This window comes from Stegastes partitus, unplaced genomic scaffold (assembly GCF_000690725.1).
Source record: "Stegastes partitus isolate 25-593 unplaced genomic scaffold, Stegastes_partitus-1.0.2 Scaffold305, whole genome shotgun sequence".
In the NCBI taxonomy this organism is placed as follows: Eukaryota; Metazoa; Chordata; class Actinopteri; family Pomacentridae; genus Stegastes; species Stegastes partitus.
Window position 1 is genome coordinate 128,589 of NW_007578036.1, and position 14,600 is coordinate 143,188.

Below are 14,600 nucleotides of genomic sequence, written 5' to 3' on the forward strand. Positions count from 1 at the left end.
CCAGCTCATGTCCTTAGTCTGAAAATCTGGCCCGAGTGAATTTTTAATTGAATAGCCCTGTTCTAGGTCAAACATGCTTCCTATGGGACTCTGTTGAAATTTTCTAGGTGGCGCTGTGGAGCCATTTTTCTATTGAGGTGTGTATTTCCCCCTCACTATAAAATTTTTAACCGGGTCTGATGTGTGTGCCAAATTTTGCGAGTTTTTGAGTACGTTTAGCACCTGAAAAACGCACTTCATTCTGACGAAGAAATAATGACGTAGCAGTTCCAATAGGGTCCTATGCACTGTAGTGCTCGGACCCTAAATATACATGGACATGGACATACAGTCGCCCTCAAATGTATGTGACTATTGGGAATTTTACTGAGTATTGGGACTTTTGCGTTTTCTTTAATTGAAGGGTATGAATAAATTTGAGGACGACTGTAGTCTGTTGGTCTGAAAAGTGAAGCCAACACAGAAGAGCCTTGAACCTGCATTCTGTCTAACAGCCAGCAGGGGATGACGACTCTGTTTGCAAAAAAGAAGGCCGATTATACAAAGCAGGACGCGTTTTAACCCTCGGAGGCGCAAAACCTGCTGGTGGGTTTAAAAGGCATGCTTAAATTACTCATACAACTTTTTTTTTTTTTTTTTTTTCAATTTACTGCTGCAATTTGTTTTGTTTTTTTCCCACCCAGAGTTATTTCAGTATTAATTGTTAGCTCGTCTTACCTTTTGAGTTAATGTTCCTGTCTTGAATATTTACTGTAAGAATGCAATCATAATTGTTAGACTCGAGCTGTTAGTTTTTAATGGCATGAGTGAAATTGTAAATGGATTCATGTATTAATATCAGCTGCAATGACACATTTTCACTTAAAACATCCTAAACCTTAATGTTTGTCTGCGTCAAGAACGTTTGCCTCACAATTTTTAACTTTCTGAAGGTCTTTGAACTACACATCCGTGACAAGCGTCCCATACAGAAAATTAATTAAATCTATTCTTAAAACCCTGACAATTCATACGTTAGACAAATACAATCGTTCAGTATCAACAGCATGTAAAATCTCCCTTTTTCAAAGTATCAGTAGCACTTGTGGGCACTTAGAAAAATGTTGCACATGCTGTTTCCGGGTGTTTTTTTTATCATCTGTAAAACAAATGATCAAGGAAATTTTGTGTTTTCCCCTTTTTGATTTATGACATTATACCTGTATCAAACTGTACAAAAGATACACTACATTGCCAAAAGTATTCGCTCACCTGCCCTGTCTCACATATGAGCTTAAGTGACATCCCATTCCTAATCCATAGGGTTCAATATGACGTTGGTCCACCCTTTGCAGCTATAACAGCCTCAGCTCTTCTGGGAAGGCTGTCCACAAGGTCTATGAGTGTGTTTATGGGGATTTTTGACCATTCTTCCTGAAGTGCATTTGTGAGGTCACACTGATGTTGGATGTGAAGGCCTGGCTCTCAGTCTCTGCTCTAATTCATTCCAAAGGTGATCTATTGGGTTGAGGTCAGGACTCTGTGCAGGCCAGTCAAGTTCATCCACACCGGACTTTGCCATCCATGTCTTTATGGACCTTGCTTTGTGCAGTGGTGCACCTTCATGCTGGAAGAGGAAGGGGCCATCTCCAAACTGTTCCCACAAAGTTGGGAGCATGGAATTGTCCAAAATGTCTTGGTATGCTGAAGCGTTCAGAGTTCCTTTCACTGGAACTAAGGGGCCAAGCCCAGCTCCTGAAAAACAACCCCACACCATAATCCCCCCTCCACCAAACTTTACACTTGGCACAATGCAGTCAGACAAGTAGCATTCTCCTGGCAACAGCCAAACCCAGACTCGTCCATCAGATTGCCAGATGGAGAAGCGCGATTCATCACTCCAGAGAACGCGTCTCCATCGCTCTAGAGTCCAGTGGCGGTGTGCTTTCCACCACTGCATCTGACGCTTTGCATTGCACTTGGTGATGTATGGCTTGAATGGTTTTTCTAGAAAAAAATTGTATGAGGGCGCACACCGTGTCCAAGGAGTGAAGCGACCGAGGAGGGGGGTGACCCTATCATTCATGTACGCTACAGCTCGGGGAATTCCCCCACCTTCTCCAGGAGCTGCGCCTGGATGACGGCTGCTTCCAGCGCTGTTTTCAGCTGATCCGGACCCAGTTTGACTACCTGTTGGAGAATCGGTATCGCATTACGTGATATGTGCTTAACGCGCGTTTAGCTAGAATCGTGTCACTCGCATGAATAACTCGCTCAATTCACATCAATCGCGCCACGCTAATTGCGCGAGTCGCGCCGCGGGACGTTTACTCGCGTCTAATCGCATCTTCATATTGACTTTACATGTAAATCATTCGCACATCTGGTGTGAACACAGGGTTCAGTCGACATTTTGGTAAGAGGGCGCAAGCTGGGAGTATGAGGGCGCAGCGCCCCTTAACATTGTTTAGACAAACCTCTGGCTTGGATGCAGCTGCTCCACCATGGAAACCCATTCCATGAAGCTTTCTATACACTGTTTTTGAGCTAATCTGAAGGCCACATGAAGTTTGGAGGTCTGTAGTGATTAACTCTGAAGATAGTTGGCGACCTCTTCACACTACGAGCTTCAGCATCCGCTGACCCGCTCCGTCGTTCCCAAACACTTCCCTTTTCTTATAATACAGCTGACAGTTGACTGTGAAACATTTAGGAGCGAGGAAATTTCACGACTGGATTTGTTGCACAGGTGGCATCCTATCACAGTTGGATGACAGCAGTGGAGTCGACAGAAGAGCAGAACGGGTTAGATCGGAGCAGAGACGAGTGGAGAGCAGAGCAGAGTTAATGGCGTCGGTCAGCTATTTGTCCTTCTGGTGGCTTGAGTGTAGATATTGAAATGAGGGGCTGGAATTCACTGAGCTCCTGAGAGCGACCCATTCTTTCACAAATGTGTGTAGAAACAGTCTGCATGCCTAGGTGCCTAAGTGCTGTGGCCATGGAAGTGATTGGAACACCTGATTCCGATAATTTGGATGGGTGAGCAAATACTTTTGGTAATATAATGTATATTGTTCTCTCTACTTCTAGTTATGGTTGTGCTGTTTCCATGGAGGTGAAAGAGTTTATATTGCAGTGAAAAATGAGCCCACAGTGAGTAAAAATATAACAGGAACAAAAAACACCCAGAAAAGAATTGTGATTGACAAGTCTGTGGGCTGCCGGCTTAAGGTTTACACTGCTGCTACAAGCTACCATTTCTTAATTCAATGTGTCACATTTGCCTGCCGGAGCCAACAGGTGTCAATCAATGCAGGGTGTTTAGTAAAACGTGAGGACAACAGCTGCATACAAATTCACCTCTACAAGGTAATGTAATTGGTTTTCAGCAGTTTTAGTTAATTAGAGCCTTCTCTTAGCGGTTTGCAACAAAACAACATCTTTGCTGGTGTCACCTTGTCCAGTGAAAATACAACTGGAAGCTACTCGGCGCTCCTCATCATTCCTTCCCTCCCTGATGAATATTTTACACCTTAACACTGTTGGCGAGCGCAGACAGGTCAGCGGTTCACCCTTTAATATTAATAATTCACCGGAATTACAAATGAACATATTTTTATCACTTATGCTACCTCTGGTGGGATCCGACTATGGAAATGCTGTTCGTTTGTCACAACAGAGCTACACAATTGTAGCCCATAGCTTTAATTACCATGAACTCTTTATTATCACGTTAAAATCAATTATACCTGTGCATTTCTTGTTATGAGCTGTCACAATATGTCTCTGAGATCTCTTTTTTTATTTATAAATTATAAGTAGAGTTGCAAAGGGGACTAAATTATTGTACTAAAGTGAAACTACTGTCACTATAGTGAAATTGTGCTCAGCTAAAAGTTAAATTAGGAAAGATGAATGAACAATGAGTGTCCCACTTCATATTAATGGAAGTCCTTAGTATTGGTAGGCAGAAAGAGTATCCAAGGCACTCTGATTTTAAATAGAAAAATCTTTTATTAATACATGGATTTCACCTCAGAGAGATTTTAGAGTGTCTGATAGCAACAACTTCCATTAATAAGAAGTAGGATGGTCGTTATTTTTTCATCTTGTCCCTGAAGAACACCTGATTTTGTGTTTTCTTCTCAGTGCCGCATTCCATTTATTTCTTTAAAAGTAAAGTTACTAGGGAGAAATGTAAAAACATAGAAATTTACTTTGAGGGAAAGCTACTTTTTAAACTTTGTGGTTGTAAGGAACTGAATTGTTTTTTCTCCTTTTGGGTCATTTATCCAGTAAAAACATACCACGTAGAGCTGCACATGATATCACAGTGGCCATGCTGCAGGTTCGCTGCGCAGTAAAGCAAATGAACTCAAACGCCTCATGCAATGTTTTGGGTTTTTTTGCTGCTTGACACAAAAAGCAAACTCTCATCATCATTTACTCTGATTTACGGGTTCTTGGACAGGAAGACAAAAGAGTTTTTTGACACGCAGGCTCCACCTGTGTACAGCAACATGAGCAAAACAGAAAAACACTGAAAACAATGATTTGCTGGGAAAAAGAAACGCTGTTGGATAAAAATATTTCAGCTGTTAGTGCTGCACAATGTAACAAAGCTCATTTGTTTTAGCATTTATAGTTAATTTATAGTTGTTCTTTGCACTGAATGGGATTGCACCCAATTTCATTGTACTTTTTTGGTACATTAAAGGATTCTGATTCTGATTCTGAACTCTCAACACAAATACAGTTAATCAAGTCAATCAAATAGTGAAAATTCCAGTGTTGTTTCTTTTTCTTTCTTTTTAATATTGCAACTTAAATTGGAGATAAAGAAAATAATGCAATGTTTTTCCAATATTGTGCAGCACTAAAAAGAGCATTTTACAGGAAACAGGAAAGACTAAAAAGACGAAAATCCGTCAGATCTGAAGCCAAATAAACCCACATAAAAAGCTAATGTTTCTGATGTGGACATTTTGTGCAGCTTTATTCGACTCCAAAACATCTTAAAGGCAAATACTGAACTCTATTGCATTTGTCTGCCAGCTTTAATTACTTTCCAGATTCTTTATATCCTTCCCTCCCAGTGAAAACCACATAAACATGTTGAAAACTATGGAATAATCATTGTGTTTTGTTGTATTTTATGTCCTGCTATTTCAACTGTACAGCATTTTGCTTCAACTTGACTTGTTTGATATGTGATTTATAAATAAAGTTGACTTGATTTTGAATTCTTCTAAAAAAGATTGCAGCTTTATGGCTTGTGAACGTCCTACTCCTTAATTAGTATTTTCTTTTAATCCTCTTGGTTTAAGTGGAAAATGTCACAAAGCTTGGAACACGGATGTTTTTCTGAGCTCATAAAAAGCTGACTTTTACTTTTTAAGAGATATGCGCTTCTCACAGTTGAGCTACAAACATATGATGAGCTGACAGAATATGATGCATTGCTGTAGATTAAACCACCCAACAGCATATAAAGAAGTTAAAATGAGCTCAGTCATAAACATCCAGGGCAGTAAAATGCAACATACACATTAATGCTGCAGTGATATTAATCCAAAAGCATCATTAATCATATAATAAAAAAACTGACAGGGAGCATTTTTCTGCAGAATAAGTACTTTAATGTTTGATACTAAACTAAATTTAGCTGGTTGCATGATTCTTTGCTTGTGATGGAGTATTTTTTACTGAGTTTTAGGTTCAAATAAGCAAAACTAGCAGCTACAACAAAATAGCAATTCTCAACATAAGGACAGACACTGGTTGGGAACATTTGACATTTAGTGGCCTTGGAGGACTTACCTGTGCAGGTTTGCATGTTGGAGTTTCTGTGTTTACTGTCTCCACATCAAACTCATTTTGGAGCTGATTTGGTTCCTTAAATGTGGCAAAAGACTTTCTTTATGTTTTATCCTGAGCTCAACGTGGCTGAGATTCAACTCCAGGTACTGTGTCCAGTCTTTATTTACTCCAGTTCACTTCTGCAGCATTTAAACACCGCTGGGATTAAAACTTGATTATTCTCATTTGCGGACGCGCACACGCACTTTTGCGCACACCGCGGTTATCGTTATTTTTTATGGGAAAGGAGCGCAAATGAGCAACGTGTTGCAGTCTCGGCGTCACTGCGTCATTTTCGGGCGCACAGTTCATGTCATGTTATTTACTCTTTTTCTAATGGAATCTAAATTGGCGTCAAGTCTATTTGTTCTTTTTTTAAATGCAGCACATTTAAAACAACATATTTTCGACGCTTTCTCTTACATAAATAAAATTAAAAACAGAAAAACAAACAAAAGGCAGGTTTAATGAATATCGGGAGGACTGATTATTGATATTACGGTTACTACTGCATGTCAGGATGGCCGAGCGGTCTAAGGCGCCAGACTCAAGGACTGAACTCCTTCCGGTCAGACGGGACTTCTGGTCTCTGCATGGAGGCGTGGGTTCGAATCCCACTTCTGACATCAACTTTTGCTTCGTTTGATTGTGCAAGGAAAATGAAGTTATTTATTCGCCTGACTAATTTAAATGCTAACATGAAGATCCAGCAATCTTTTATTTAAAAAAAAAAAAAAGATTTACCTGGTTAATTTAAATATTAAGGTAAAACCTTACAGTCAAATATATTACACAAACTTACCTGCTGATTTAAATATACAAGTTAGGACCCCTGACTCATTTCAATAATGACATTAAGACCCAGCAATAAGATATTTAATCAAAGTGTGGGGACTACTTAAAATATTTTAATAATATTTTCTGTAAGATTAAACATAAATGGAAACTTCAGGGGCGGTGCAGTTGGTAGCACTGTTGCCTCGCAGCAAGAACGTTGCCGATTCACGTCCTGGTGGGGACACCAGAATCTTTCTGCGTGGAGTTTGCATGTTGTCCCCGTGCAGTGTGGGTTCTCTCCAACAATGTTGTTGAGGTTAATTGGTGATTCTAAATGTGTGAATGTGAGTGTGCTTGGTTGTCTGTCTCTAAGTGTAGCCCTGTGATAGACTGGTGACCTGTCCAGGGTGTCCCCTGCCTTTGCCCGAAGTCAGCTGGGATAGACTCCAGCACCCGCGACCCTAGTGAGGATTAAGCGGTGTATAGATAATGGATGGATGGATGGAAACTTCAGGCTGCAGCAATGCTTAACAGAGTGGAACACATTTATTTAAATTTACTTTATTCTGTATCAATCAATGTATTTAATGTACTCTAAGTTAAAGTGGTTGCAGTAACAATACTTGCTAATTTTAATTGGATAAACTTTATTTAATTGCGTGTCACTAATTGAAGCAGTTTATTTAAGCTGGTCCGAAAATTCTCTGTTTTCAGTGTACAATGTTATATTACATGCAAACAATTACAATTTTAAAAAAGAAAATAATTCTAAATAATTTATAGTTAAAATGTAAAAATATAGGTTAAGATAATGTATATATATTTCACAAATTTACTTGACTATTTAAATTGTTATGGTTGAGATCAATTCAAATATCAACATTAAGACCTCACAAAATATATATTTAACAAATTCACTTGACTAAATGACATATAAAGGTTAAGGCCCTACAGTATTATACATTTTAAAAATCTTCCTGACTGTTTGTAATATTAAGGTTAAGGCCCTACAGTATTATACATTTTAAAAATCTTCCTGACTGTTTGTAATATTAAGGTTAAGACCCTACAAATATATATATTATGCAAATTTACCAGATTAAATATTAAGTGCTTACAATAGTATACATCATTAGCAAATTAATATAATAAACATGCTTAACTGGAAAATTTGAGTTTTAAGAAGTATTCAAAAAGTAACTACAGTAAGTGTAATTTGTTACTTCCATCTTCTATTTTATGAGATCATTTTGCCTTTAAAATAAGAAAAAAAATACAGACAGGAAATGTGAAAAAAGACAGCACAAACATCGCCTTGGAGATTTCTGCCCTGACATCTTTTCAATACAAATTTCTTTGTGGTACTCAAAGAATTAAAAATGACACTGAAGGAGAAAACATGTGGTCAATCCACAGAAGAACATTTTTCACTGGAGCTGATTTGTACCAGAAACAAACGCTACTGTTCACAGTGAGGCTGGTGGATTTATTAGGAGTCATGGAGGCACTGAAACAAACAAAACTTCCTCCACCTCCACTGCACACAAGCAGCAGGCAGAGCGCTGATGGTTAGCGCTGATCAGCCATGTGATCTTTCTAAAGCAGTGGCAGCTGTGATCTTCATTGCGCTCAGGAAGTTAAAGAAATGTGAACTTTACTTTCTGGGCTTATCAGCTTCCCCTGCTTCTATTTCAGGAGGTGATGTCTTACCTTATCTCTCCAGAGAAGGAGCCTTTACTTACAAGGATATATATATGGATAGAGAGATGCGAACAGCACAGCTAGAACAAGACTTTTACCGGTTACATGAAGAGTTGTAGGCCTCCTCTAAAAACGCAACATGTCTCGTCTCAGAATTGCATTCTGGTCTATGGAGGCAGCTGTCAGCACAAGGCTGTTATCTCTGCCGCTCCTATGATGGATTTCTCCCTGTATGGCTGCTGAACCTCTGAGAAAAATCTTAGCCTAGAAAGAAGCCTCTCGCTTTGATTGGGGAGGGAATGACACCGAAATCTGACATTTACCGCTGATGTTTTATGTAGTTAAAGATATTTCAGCTGTCAGGCTTCATTGTGGCCGCTCTGGAAATATCTTGACATGACATCACAGTGTCTCTGACTGGCCTGTTATCCACAGGAATAAAAAACATTACAGCACGTAAAAATAAGAGCAGAAATCTGAGCTACATCACCAGTGTCCCAGAGTGCTTGATGGTGTTTTTTTCTCTTTCTCTTTAGGTTCCACCATCTCATATGCCAAAAGTAAAGAACATACAGAAGCTATAATTAACCTGAACAATGACATTTAAGCGCTGCACCTTGTGGATGTTTCTGCAACTTTCTGAAGCGGTGGGGTTCCTCCCTAAGAGGTCTGGTGTGAATACTGGTTTGGAGGAGCCCCACTGCATAAGTGAACCTTTATTACAGGTTAGGAGTGAATGGCAGAGGGCCAGCACACTGGACTCAGCGCTCTGAATCAGAATAAATGAGCAGAATCTACTCAGCCGCTGAGACGTAATTGACATGTGACAACAGAAAAATATATATAGAAAAGAGTCCTGTTGCGTCTGTATTCTGGAATAGAACACCAGCAGAGAGACAAATGGTATGAATGAGTGTTCATATGTTAGCATTATTTCAAATATAGCAGCCTGTAGTGAGGCTTGACCCCCTGCATTTAGACATGTGTGTGACTATAAAGTGCCTGTCATTGATCCAGATGTTTTCAATTTATTTCCGACAGTCTTTCGAGAGGACATCTGTCCTGCAACCAACACAGCAGATAGTACCGACGTATCACACTAGAAATATGACACATTTCTCCTATTGTCTGTCAATAATTTCTTATTTCCTCATTTCCTATCTGCCACCGTCGTCACCATCGGATTTAAAATGAGTCACATACATGTAGTTGTATTTTTCCTCACTACAAGTTATTAGTATACAGCAGCATATAGTCGGGATGCATGATTGGTATCAGCTTTAAAATGAAATCTCAGCATTGGTCCAGATGGAACATTGACAAGCAGATAAACCCCATCATGCCACAAATTGAGAGTTTTATTCTAAAATGGTGTATAAAAATAAACATGACATATCTGTTTTATAGATAGATTTGCTGTTTTGAATGTGCACATTTAAAAAGCCTTGTGTTTAATGGCTGGTGCTGGTGCCAATGGGCCATCACGTTAGAGACGCTTGTTCTCTGTAGTTACATGGAGAAAAAAAACATGTACATAAATTTGCACTGGCCAAATTGAGCAAAAATATTCCATATTATGTGTCCCTGGTAAATAATGTATTGTTGCATAGTGTAATGCTGCTCTTCTTGTAGCTCTTCCAGTACATTGATTTTCTCTTTATGCCTTTTCAAATAGAATAACTTAATGCAGCATTGTTGCTATTTAAATCAAGCCATTGGTGTGCTTGTGAAAGAAGAACAGTCTCTTTTATTATTGTCTTTATTTTTATGGTTATTCTACTTTAGTATTTCTTTTCTTGTTTATTGTTGATTTTTTATTTTTTATTTTTTTACTATGCTGCATTTCTATCTAGCTGCTTCAACATGTGACTTTCCATTGTGATGGATCAATAAAGTGTTAGTGGAGCATCATCTCATTGTATTTATTGGGATATATGTTCCAACATTTTTCATCATAAGGAACAAATGATGTTGTTTTAGTGCAAGGATGTGGTTCATTGATTTTTTTTAAAGTTACTCTCCAGGTGTTTCCTAAAAACGTATATCTGAGTATCAAAATTACATACTTAGAAAATTCTCCCCCATAAAAATATTCCCTTTTTGTCTATAATATTGTTTAGATGAACATCAACACCACTCGAGCACACCAGCTCACCTGCTCAAACACTGTAAAAGTACTTTACATTACTCATTTTGATATTACTTCTTAGGACTTTAGATTCAGATTTTTTTTTACATTTATTGCTTACTAACTCTGTTGCTGTCTTGTTGTTTAACTAACCTTTTGTCAGTGCTGTGAGTTTCATGTAACCAAGGCAAATTCTTTGTGTGTGGCAACAAAGCTTTTTTCTGATTCTGATTCTCAACAGACGTTGTAATATTGGAGTATTTCAGCCACACATGCTCGACCCAGAAACCAATTCTGAAGAAGAAGAATGATATAAAAAGTTCCAACCTGCAAGTAGATAGGAATGGTTCCTGAAATTTGCTAAGAATAAATGAATGAAAAATACTTTATTTATCCCAGAAGGGAAATTCAATAATTTAATTCAATAATTAAACCCTGGAAGTTTGAATTTGTGTTGTTGTGTTTTATCAGTACACTAAAGTTACATGGTGGAAATGATCAGCTGATTTTTCCATATGACATGTCTTCCACCTTCTAATAACAGTAGATGGCACGTTAAAATGATAACTTGACTTGATTTTCTTCATGGCAGAGGGAAACAAGGTACATCAGGCTTTGATTACAGAGGAAATACTTCCTGATAGGGCCCATTTACATTAATTAATACACGAGGTGTGTCAGAAAAGTTCCAGGACTGGTGTCACAAAAGATATATTTCAAACCCAAACTACAAACTATGAGTTTTCCTCTTCAGACGATCAACCAGGATATCTACAAAGAGATCCTGTGGCGTTTGGTTCATTCAGCGCGCGAGAAGAGGCGAGAGTTGTGGCAGGACAAGTTGTACCTCCTTCACCATGACAACATGCCTGCTCACAATGCCCTGAGCATCCAACAGTTGCTGGCTGAGAAGAACAAGGCCGTGCTGGAGCAACCTCCCTACTCACATCAAGGGGACCTGTTTTGAAGACGTGGACGACATTAAGATGGTTGTTACGACAGAGCTGCGGAGGATCCCAGAAGAATCCCTCCAGGAGTGTATGGCAGCATGGCAGAGAAGGCTGGGAAAGTGTGTTAGACACCAAGGGGATTACTTTGAAGGGGAAAACTTGTAGTTTGTAGTTTGGATTTGAAATATATCTTTTATGACACCAGTCCTGAAACTTTTCTGACACACCTTGCATGTTTAGAAAAAACTGATTACCAAGTCCAGTGTCCAGTTATTTTAGTTTTGCAATAAACTACTGGATTTTATTTGTGTTAGTAAGAAATCTCATGGGACCCTTTGTGTTTCTGTGAATTGCATCTGTTCTGTTGGTGCTATTTAGAAAACTGCATCATGACCTTTACATATTACATGTCGAGGATGCATAAGCTGTGGGAAGCAATAGGACTACTTCTTGCAATTGTTTTCATATTTGCATATTTATTTTTGACCAGCAAAACAAAATGTGCAGCAGGAAGCAGTGATTAAACACATACTGTCCTACTCTTATAGCTCGTATTAGCTACACTGGGGACACAGCTGCTTTCAGAATGGGGTCTATTTTCTTTAACAGAATTTCTTTATGCTTTGTCCGAGCTCTTATTAATCCGTTATGCAAGTTTTTACACTAACAAATCTCTAAGTGGGTGCAAATGCAATTGAGAATATGATGAACAAGACTTGGCATTTCATAATTCCTGTATCAGTGATGTGACAATAAGGGTTTGTGTTGCATACATCAGATTAATATCAACTTCCTCACCTTTTGAAGATGCTGAATTCTATCCTCCATGAAGACTTGCATTCTTTTATCATGTGAATGTCATACCTTGACACACATATTTGTATTTTTTAAATGTACACATGTAGTTACACCCACTTGAATGATGGAAAATACATTCAGATGGTCGACAGCAGAAGCAGGAGGCAACATTTAACCCACTTGTGTGATTTATGCCATTTGATAATTGTTGTTTTTGAAGAGCTATCCAACCTGCAGAGTAGAGTGCAGGTCTTTGCTTGCAGCGATCAGATGTCAGCATCTGTCTCTCCAGCTCCACAAACCCACTCGCTGCTCTCTAATGACCCGTGTGTCTTACCTGAGTTCAAAAGACTTTGATCTCAGCTGCCCAAATGAAGTGAAGTAAAGGAGTAAACAGTCCAGACTTGAAGTAAACACCTCTCCAAGTATGGATTGTGTGGCTGGGAGCTGCTCGATGAGTAGAAATGCACTACAGCAGGTTTGTATGCTCGTCTCTCTGCAAGATCTTCACACTTTTCAGGGAATTACGGGTAAATTCAACAGAAGGGCCTTCAGATGCGGCGCAGCAAGGGGCAATACACACCAATCAGCCACAACATTAAAACAACTGACAGGTGAAGTGAATGGCATTGATTATCTCGTTACTATGGCACCTGTCAGTGGGTGGGATATATCAGACAGCAAGTGAGCAGTCACTTCTTGAAGCTAAACTGTTGGAGGCAGAAAAAATGGGCAGCCTAAGCATCTGAACGACTTTGACAAGAGCCAAATTGTGATGACGAGATCAGGGCGTCTCCAAAACAGACGGTATCGTGAGGTGTTCCGAGTATGCAGTGGCGAGAACTGAACAACAGCGGTTCATGGAAGGACAACCAATGAATCAATGGGGACTGAAAGCTGGTACATGTAGTCTGATCCCACAGAAGAGCTAATTAAGCCCAAATAGCTGAAAATCTCAATGCTGCTGTGATAGAAAGATGTCAGAACACAAAGAACATTGCAGCTTCCTGTGTACAGTGAAGAAACAGAATTGTTGAACTGAAGTTAATGAATTCTTTCAAGTGATGACGCACATTTGAATTAAGTTTATCCAATTGAGTCAAGTAATAATGCTGTGGCTTGAAGTTTAATGTACTGAAATCATTTGATCTCTCTCAAGTGAGAATTGCTGCAATGTCATTTTAAGGAAAGCCAACTTTTGTAGTTTTTCATCTGAAGTATTTGCTTAACCTTAACAAACAATGCAAAACATGATTTTGTCCATAAACTTACAGGTCTTTCCTTTTATTTACTCTGTAATCATGGAAAAAATCTGAGGAAACATGGACATCAGACACACAACACTTAAGGGGTAGTAAACCTGATTTTTTTTGCACTTTTACCACAATTAAAATACCAGTTCAAAGGGTAATTTCAGGTTGATACAATCCGGAGAATTAAACTGCTTTCACCAAACCTGAAAGCTAAATGAGATTCATTTATAAATTGACTTTAACTACAGCTTAAAGACCCTTTTTGTAGTGAATGAGGCCGAGTAGCTGCAGACAGGTGATGGTGTCCTGGTCCAATCCATAGATCCTCACCTCGCATCTTCCTGAACATAAAGAATTTGCTGCTAACATCTTGGTGCCTGGGCTGCAGGGTGGATCGGTTTTCAGCACTGTTGCCTTGCAGCTAGAATATTGCCGGTTCACGTCCCGGTAAGGACCCCTGCGTGGAGTTTGCATGTTCTCCCCGTGCAGCGTGGGTTCTCTCCGGGTTCTCCGGCTTCCTCCCACAAGGTTCAAAAACACGTTGAGGTTAACTGGTAATTCTAAATTGTCCGTAGGTGTGAATGTGAGTGTGTTTGGTTGTCTGTCTCTATGTGTGGCTCTGTGATAGACGGGCGACCTGTCCAGAGTGTCCCCTGCCTTCACCCTAAGTCAGCTGGGATAGGCTCCAGCCCCCTGCGACCCTAGTGAGGATTAAGCGATGTATAGATAATGGATGGATGGATCTTTGTGCCTGATACCACAGGACACCTTCAGAGGTCTGTGGAGTCCAGCCCTTGATGCGTCAGAGCTGTTTGGCTGCACAAAACAACCAACATATCATTAGGTTTTAATGTTGTGGCTGATCTTTGTATAGACTTCAAAGGACTCCAGCCCGGATCAGATCAACACCAGCAGGGACACACGAGCAAAACAGTCAGATGAGATGCTTCATAGTATATAGTTCAAATAAAAAACTACAAAACAAAAGAACAAAAACTCTAATGTAATCACGCTCTTCCGTTGTTTTAGTGTCCTTGTCCTTGAATTTGACAGCAACCCATATAGTGAAAAAAAGGTTTTATGTTTGGACTGAGTGAATAAGTGAAAGATAAAAGAACACATAAGCAAGTCATCATTCTCTCAAAATATATAAAA

General features: G+C 39.3%; 1 non-coding gene across 1 annotated transcript; it reads left to right on the forward strand.

Moving 5' to 3' along the window:
* The first annotated feature begins 6,352 nt into the window (after nucleotides 1-6,352).
* Nucleotides 6,353-6,464, forward strand: trnal-caa (transfer RNA leucine (anticodon CAA)). Its single transcript has 2 exons — nucleotides 6,353-6,390; nucleotides 6,419-6,464. It is a non-coding gene; the product is annotated as a tRNA-Leu (tRNA).
* Nucleotides 6,465-14,600: the final 8,136 nt, after the last annotated feature.